This window comes from Cyphomyrmex costatus, unplaced genomic scaffold (assembly GCF_001594065.2).
Source record: "Cyphomyrmex costatus isolate MS0001 unplaced genomic scaffold, Ccosl1.0 scaffold58, whole genome shotgun sequence".
Taxonomy (NCBI): domain Eukaryota; kingdom Metazoa; phylum Arthropoda; class Insecta; order Hymenoptera; family Formicidae; genus Cyphomyrmex; species Cyphomyrmex costatus.
In genome coordinates, this window is record NW_017279979.1 from 390,246 (window position 1) to 399,286 (window position 9,041).

Genomic DNA, 9,041 nt, shown 5'->3' on the forward strand with positions numbered 1-9,041 from the left:
AAAAAAAAAAAAAAAAAAACGACCGGATAGGAATACGACTGGGCCCCTCCCGCCGTGGTGTAACTCGATCAAGTTCGATCCAATAGATCAGGCGGCAGATTCCTTGCCGGTTATTACAAGGGGTCGGAGGTTGATCGCTCGCATAAACCATTTAACTCTGATCACCTATCGATACCGATATTTCCCAGAGGTATCGACTATCTTTCCGCTCGATCTTCGTCCGACAAGGCCCTCTCTCCTTGTCTAGATGAGCCTTACCCACTCTGCACCAGATTTAATATCTGAACCTGGTCTCCTAGCCCTCTCATTGGCAGCCTCTTTCCCACGTGTTTGTGTATTCGAGCACTCTCCTTCGCGATAAGCGAACTCGATAATTTCTTGTAAATTAATATCTTGTACCTGTTATATTTTAGTGTAAACCAAAAAGAAGTGCCTGGGCTAAACCGATGGGAACTCGAGACTCGAAATAGGATTCTATCGCGCGTAATTTCAACTGAAAACTAAATTCGACGAAATTTTCTTCTTATTTTGTAGGTCTAGTCGACAAAATCTTGCGACTTTTGATTTTCCATCATGAAAATTTTCTCCACAAAATCCTTTTTTAAAAAACAAGATGTATTTGGTTAAATGCATTTTGGTTGAATCTAGCAGAATTTCTGGTTATTATAACAGGACTGATTATTATAACAGGAGATTTTATAACTAGACCGTTCGATAGATTATATTATACTATAAGGATTTGTTTAATATTTTCTAGTTGGATCTATAAAACTTCTAGTTATATTCACTAGCATACACAACATTACCAGAATTATAAATACCTGATTAGCGCACTCTAGCAGTTTTATTATTATACAAATTGGCGCGAGTCGTGTTGAGTGAGCAGTGCGAGCACGTATTTTGTATTTTTGTATCGCGTGTCATGTTCTGTGTCGCGTGTCGCCATTATGGCTGATGAAAGAACATGTGCTCTTCTTCGCCAATGGAACTTTAAAAAATATGTAGAAGTTTTTAAAGGTTAGTAATAAATACTGCGTAGAGCACATATAAATTATGGACGCATTTCGTTTTACGCATGAAACACATGTTGTAAATGTGTGCAGAATAGAAAAGTCTTCGGATCTTTCTATTCTATAGTCAATCAACAGGATTGAAAAATTTACGTACAAATGAAATAGTATAGCCTTATTCTCGTTTACATTTGATGAAATAAAGATAAATGATCATGCATTATGCGCATCATGCGTAAAACGGAAGAAATTCTGATAGATTCAATGGGAAAGCATTATTCAACAAACAAAAAATTCTGATACAGTTAACGAAAAAAATTAATTTCATCAACATGAAATTCTGGTAGAAGTTACGAAAACAACTGTTCGATTAACAAAAAATTCTGGTACAATTAACGAGAAAATGTATTCTATTGATAAGAAATTTTGGTAAATTTAACTAGAAGGAATTAATTAAATTCATCCGGTAATTATTATAAAAATTCTGATTCGTCCGTTTTTGAAGACATATTTGAATCTACCAGATTTTCAAATAATCTAACCAAACTCTTTTTTCAATGTATTAACTTTGATTGCTTATAAATTAGTTAAAAATTATTATATATACATATACAAACGCATTGCAATTTAAAAACAGATTCTTAAAGCTGTGACTTTAGTCTATTGAATGATAGAATTATTAAATTAGAAAGATATTTTTTAAAAACATGTTGATATATGATACAAATGAAGTAGAGCTACAAACTTTCCAAACTATTATATGTATAAAAATAGAAAGATTTTTTTGATAAATAATTTGTTCTCAAATACAATTTATAAAATATATCAAAAATTTTCTTTTTTCGATCAGAATAAAATTATATTAATTTTTATTCAACAACTGTTATTTATCTTGTTTTTGATTCTTATATTGCTTATACCATGTTTTTTTATTTATTAAATATAATTCAATTCCAAATATATTTTAAATATCTTTATCGGAAAGCGACCGAGTTCCATTTCATGTAAAGTTACACATAGAAAAGTTAAGACACTCTTCTTAATTTTATTGTACATGGTTAGAAATAATTATAGTACTGAAGAGGATTCGAATCGACAGTCGAAACATATATATATGTATACATATAATTTGCGAATAGAAACGAATTGATTTACACATGAATATCTGCGATGTCGGCTTATATTGGCATTTATTAATTTGAATTTTAGTTTATTGGACATTCTTCTACTTATGCCTAGTATATGCTCCGATCTTAATTCTAAAATCCTAAAATTCAGCCAATAGAATACAAATTTGCGTTAGAAATGGCAGCTTTATTGGCTGAATTTTAAGATCTTAGGACCCGAAACAAAAACCCAACTTATAATGCAATGCGACTCGATCGTGCGATTTATCATATTAAGGCTCAGACACAATAGAAAGAATAAGGAATTAAAAATAAGGAATAACGATTTTTCAACCATGTATTCCGCTGTGAGTAAGTCCTGGCTGAATTGATGTTTTGATCTTCCTACATGTATCTAACTAGTTTCTCCTAAGAACCGTGCAGGATAAAAGGCTCATCATTAAGAGATCTTTCATCTATATTATAATAAAATAATTTCTTGAATGTAAGTCCAAAAATCAAATAGGACTCTATAATGTATGTACATATGAGACATATTTTGGCGATATAATTCCATTTATAAAAATAAGATTCTATTATTTGTTAATTCCATTTAATTCGATAAAAATTAATTAACCTAATATTTCTGAGAGTAAAGTATTTATGTCTGCTAAGATACTATCTAAAAGCTATAGCTATTTTAATTTTATTGCAAATTCTTATGATTATAAAAAATCTCAAAATTAGTGATATGGAAACGTTCTAGAACTTTTAAAAATATTTTTGGATCAGTAATACAATGGAAGAAGAATACATTTCACGATTCAAGGAGATTTCAAAAGAATAATTTTTTAAATACTCTATGCTATCTGGGATGGTTATATGCATTGATTACAGAAAAACATAAGACGATATTTTAATGTAGTTCGTACATTTCTTATTTCTGACATCACAATCCAAGATGGCTGCAATGAACAAGCAGAAAACCTTGCTGTTCTGTATTTTAAATATTTTTACTGTTATTTTCTTATTGTATGGAATCATTGAAAACGGACAGTCCTTTTCGTTTGCGAATTAAGACAACTCGACGAACGTATCCACTCAACGAGTTTGCTGGGCTCGTGGCCAGCTCGTCCCATAAAATGCCGGCGACTTGGCCCGGCAATCGCCATTATGTATGTACATAAATCGGTGTGCAGGGCGAGTACATAGCTCGCCGTGTACGGGAATACGCTCTACCCACGTATTAAGTCGTTTCTCGTGCTGTACGAGGGACGTTGCACTTACTTCCACGAAACGCGCGCACGTCAGGGCGCACGACGACTACGACGAGTGCTCACGAGTCGGGGGAAAAAAAATCACGACGATCAGGCTCGCGAAACTCCGACCGGCTACCTATTAGCTTATTGTGTGTCCTGGAATTGGTTAACGCAAAATTCTGCAATCTTGTCGATCTTTTCGGATGCTAATTACGTTGGACTTCGCACTTCATTCCGCGCGGTGAAGGTGGGGTAGTGATCGAGGAGCGTTCGTCACGCGAGACGAGCGTTATTAATTTTTGAGTATCGATCGGCCGGAGCAGTTTTCGTACTTTGTTTTTGAACGTGAGCTTCGGAGGGCATTCCCGCTGGATATTGAAAAGCATCCATCCACGGCGGATCCGGGGGCGGATCAGGACTTGGCAGGAGATCGAAGATGCGCGATAAAGAATTAATAGCCGCTTTTGGCAACGGGCCCGGTCTAACTGGCGGGAACAAATTTTATTACCAAATTTTCCTCCGCCTGTACGCGCCAAGATGGTAGATATCGCTGCCAGCCCATGAACTGGCGAATCCCGTTCGCGGACCCCGAGAGAGCAGTTGTGTATATGTATATGTACTTCTTGTTCGTGGGATCGAGATACCGAGCGCCGCCTCACGGGCGGTCGCCACGCTCGTTGGATTCACTTTTCTGCCAAAATCGATTCCCGATCGTCCGAACCCTCGGGCCGACACGGAACTTCCATGAAGTTCCTGCAATTTAGGCACAGATTCGAAACGGAGTTTCTCTCGTTGTTTTAGTGGATCTCGTCAAAATTTATTCCGGCAACTTTTCAGAGGAGAAGATTAGAGTGTCGAAGCTTTCTTCTGTTATAACGTGTCTTCCTGTAATTTATCCCCAAAATCGGTTCCGCATCATCGATCAATTTACTTTCATTGGGCTTCTTCTTGTTCGCATCATATAAAGATCTATAGTGATGGCGACTATAAAAGTGACAAATATACAAGTTTTATGTATGTAGAATCACGAGTACACAGTTAAATAAACTATTTTATAGTTGTATAATCATAAAACAGTTTATTATTCAACATATCAGTGTGTACACATCAGTTTATTTAACTATGTACATTAATTCTATATGTACATAAAATTTGTCATCTTTATAATTGCTATCGCTGTTTTCTGGGTGTAAATAATGTCTTCATTTATAGTTTGTATAATCGTGATGTTGCATTTATCTATCAATACGACATTTCAATCTCTTTCAGAATACTTGGGATCTTGTACAAAGATCAAATTACGAAAACATGCGATGGCGTGGAATGAAAATGGAAATACTTCCCCCATTCGAATGAGCGTTAGGGATAGAAATTTACGAGCATTACGGAGGAAAAGCGAAGGATTAGAACACTTAAAAATACTAAAGGGACTGTACTCGAATCGCGCCGTACTTTCTTAGCAAGGTCTTTCATTACGGTATTTTCTTTCCCAGCTAATTCATACAATTTCCACGAAGCGTCATGCTGGAAGGCGCAATCATCCCGCAGGATCGGCAATTTCGCCCGACACCTGCTAATGCACGAATGTGTCAGCGGCGACGAGCGGCCAAAGAATGAAATTGAGTATTATGCTAATGTGAATGGCCGTGCAAGCTCTTCGCAATGTTGCATGCGATAGGGACGCGTCATGCCAGCGCTAAATCTTTCCGTTATTACGAGAAAAAACCGGTCCGCGAATGGACGCCACGCGAAATATCGCCATTTGCGAAAAGAATGTCCTCGGACGAGCGACCAGATTATCCGCCGGCGTCATTTTATCAAGCACCTGCTGACGCAGTCCCTTCTTCCTGGAAGCAGCTTTTCTACACGTCTGCCGATATGTAAGCGAGAACTACCCTAATCGCCGTCGCCAATTAGGTAACATTGAACAAATCTCTTAACTTCTTTGCTCTCCGTTTTTGTTATATTTCTTTCTTGGAAGCGTCAATGAAGGGTTTACGATTGTAAGCTTGTCAAAAAGGCATGTTCTTGGAGAAGTAATCTTATAAGTTCGTAACAAGATCTGTATACTCGCGTTTCTTCATAAATTAGTTATTAATCACGAAGCTGAGATGGCTAATAATCAAGCGTAATCAATCTCTTGTTTGACGCAGTAAAAGTTAAGTGTGCTTGTTTAAATCCGTCAAAGTCATTTTCTATTCTTTTGTATTGAAAAAATTAACTTCATACAAGAGCATTTGATTTGTATAAGATTAAAAATAGTGCTGACAAAGGCAACAATTTTATGACAAAATTTCAAAGTTCCACTGAAACTTAATTTTCTGATAAGATCCGAAGTTTGGCTAATTTCGCGTACTATTCACGTCTCTCTTTACTTTCTTTAAATTTTCCTACAGACGCTTCGAATGAAAAACCAAAAAAGGAATGAAAGATGGAAAGGAGGAGGCCCAGGTGTATGTTTCTCTTCCGACGCGCAAGGAAGAGAGACAGAAAGCAATCGGTTCTCTTCGCGGCAATATCGCGATAAGTATCTCGGCTCCGACTTCGCGAAACACGAGGAACGATCTGCGTAGTGGTGCATGGTGCTTTGATGGCGGCCAGCCAGAAGTAAATCTAAGGTTTACGAGGCAGTACCGCCTCTTACTAGCACCTCCTCGAGCACTACCCTGAGTACCACGGGGCACCGCGAGAGCGCGAGCCCCTCATAATTCTCATAATAAATCGCCTCGAACAACTGACGCCCGCTCCACATACAAAGGGATCACCGACCAAAAGGAGGATCGAAGGGTTACTAAGAGGAGGGGGAGGGGGAGCGAAAGGAGAGGGAGGGAAGGACGGGGAGGGGAAGGGGTTCGCAACAATGGGTCGACCCAGATCGCGAAACCGCCGCTGTTGCGAAAGGCGTTGCTGTTGCATCTCGAGTAACGCGAAGCGGCACCGGACCCTGCCTCGGCGAATCTATGAAGCCGGGCTTCTTCGCGGAAATCATTCATCGCGAGATGTTTAAATCTTTATTGGATCTTTATAGTCCACACAGATCGTTGCGCCTCCCATGATCCGGTTTCGTAACCGGTGCACTGGAGTTTTCCAACTGCAGCCCAGGACTCTCTATACCTTTTCCAGATCGGTCTTTAAGCTTGAATAAAAGTCGTAACATCTCGTCGTGTTAAGGAACAAGGACGAGGCGGAAGAAGGTGGGACAGGTATATAATCTCAAGCGCCTTGCAGCATTACAGCCTGCGAGATCGACTTGGCTATTCTGCTTTCGCATGCATGTGTGTCTCGAATATTCTCCGGCATTAGTTACATTGTATCTCGCGACGAGGACGTCTCTTCGAGCGCGTCTTCGTGTCCCGTAAGCCGTGTAGCGTGCATCGGGCCCCATGCGCGTGGTCACAGGCCCCGATAATATAGTTATTACCAACAGGGGGCCCCGCGGCCACAAGAAAGCGACGAACCCCGCATTAAAAACCAATTTTTAGTCCCGAAAAAACCTCCGCTCTCCGTCGTAATAACAGGCCTGATAATCTATAGTAGGTTTTCTATCCCGGGTCTGAGGACCGTCCTGCCAGGCCCGTTCTATCTCCCTCTCCTCATTCTCCCGCCGCACTTACCCCGCGCGCCGCGCGTTCCGTTCCCCTAATCCGGTTGGGATAATCGAGCAAATTGATGTCCCCCCCCCCCCTCGTCTCCGCCACGATGACTTTTTTCAATTATAAAATGGCCCACGATGCAACCGACAGCTGTCGAACGAGGCCTACGACGTAATCATATGGGACTTGGATTCATCAATTGATCGGTCGTTTGACGTGCGTCCTGTTTTCATGTCGGAAACTTCGTGGAGAACGAGTCTCAGATTATTTGCGAGCGAGCGGAGAACCTGTAACGGTTATTGACACGTATAGGTATACACAACAACTGATAATTAATTTACTTCATATATTTTGATAAACGGAAATGCAAATTGCATGACGATTAAATTTTGATGATAAAACTGACGTGGATTGGGATTGTCTAGCACGTTAATTGAACCGTCGATTAAGTAATTTTCAGGAGATCTTTCGGCACGATTGTGTACATACATGACGGACCCGACTCGATATTATTGCAACTAATGATCCGCGACGTTTGCGTAATATCTCTTTCACAATCTATCTTTCTTCCTTCATTCTTAATTACTCAGAATTTATGGACCGGACTACGCTTGATCATTATAAGCCCCATTCGATAAAACACGCTTAATACTTTTCTAATAACATTTCTTCTTAATTAACAAGATAGTGCTGACAAAAAAAAAATTCTAATTACACGCGGCACTAAGTGTGTCTTAGAATTTAAAATAATAAAACGATTTGGAAAAAATGACAAATTTTCTGCCTCTGTGTGCAATTATGTTTTCGTACATAGCACAGCGTGAAATTGAGAAAGTATTTAAAAATAATAACTACATAACTCCAATCAGAACTGAATCTAAGTAGCATGTTCCGGCAGGGTTCTAATATAATCGCATAATTATCCCACACGGAATACAAATACCCTTTTACCTATTTCTATTAGGTATATCCCGCTTAAAATGACAACCAATTACGTGCAGCGGTATAGGGTCAAAAACTGTTCCACCACTTTATTATAGGTTTGCAGACATCGAGCCGCAAACTCGACTCCTCCCGCTCTTCGACTTCTACGAAGAATCAAGATTGTGTAGCGTTCTAATATTTTGTGACACGTAAACATAATAATATTATAGAAAACTTTATCTATCCTCAAGGAACATATTCACATGTTCTTCCCTAATTTATATACTCGATATATGTATACGATATGTAATGAAGAGATACATGACCGATGCGATTATTATTTTACAACACGGTCGCTTTTTTGAGTTCTCTTTCGAAGCATTCAGCTATATCCTGAGCTATTCGATTTTCAGTAACAACCGCCTGGTTGTGTCACTAGGATGATAGAAGAGGACCCCAGCCAGGCCGAGTCCTCAGTAAATTTCTATTAACGGCGCGGCGTTCGAAACAATCGGCCATTAAATCGAACGATCCCGCGGTAGATAATAACTGGTAATAATCGGCCGGAGCCACCGGTTAGTTTCGACGCTGCTGGGACCCTTGCCTCGCCTCGGCCCGAAACAAGCCGAGCATCGGTAATGAGAGGCCAATTAGAACACCCCGCCGATGGAATTACCCCCTGACGCTCCGAAATTCAAACTGGCTGCCGTGAGCGTTCCTCGTAATGCCCGTGTGGCACGCGAGAGAGCGAGAGATCGCGTGTGAGTGTGTCGGAGTGCGACGCGCGGATACTGAAAGACTTGTCTTTCCTCTCCGTTCTTCTAACAAGTAATTCATGTAAAGTCCGTTCTACCCGAAAAACTGCCTTGTTAGTCATTTGATGATCTGTCACAAACAACTTCGTAAGACTAGGGATAAAAGGCTCAGAGAAAGAAAGACATAGAGGAGGAGAAAGTTCTTTTATGATGAAAAATGTATTATTCAAAATAATAATTTGATTCTCTGACCCTTTATGATTCAAACTATTTCTCACAAATGATCGATGATCAAGTATTCTGATTGTGAGAAAAAAAAATAGTAGCAACTATAAAAGTACAAGTTTTATTATGTAGAATATATAGTTGAAGAATGTAGTAGAATAAATGATTT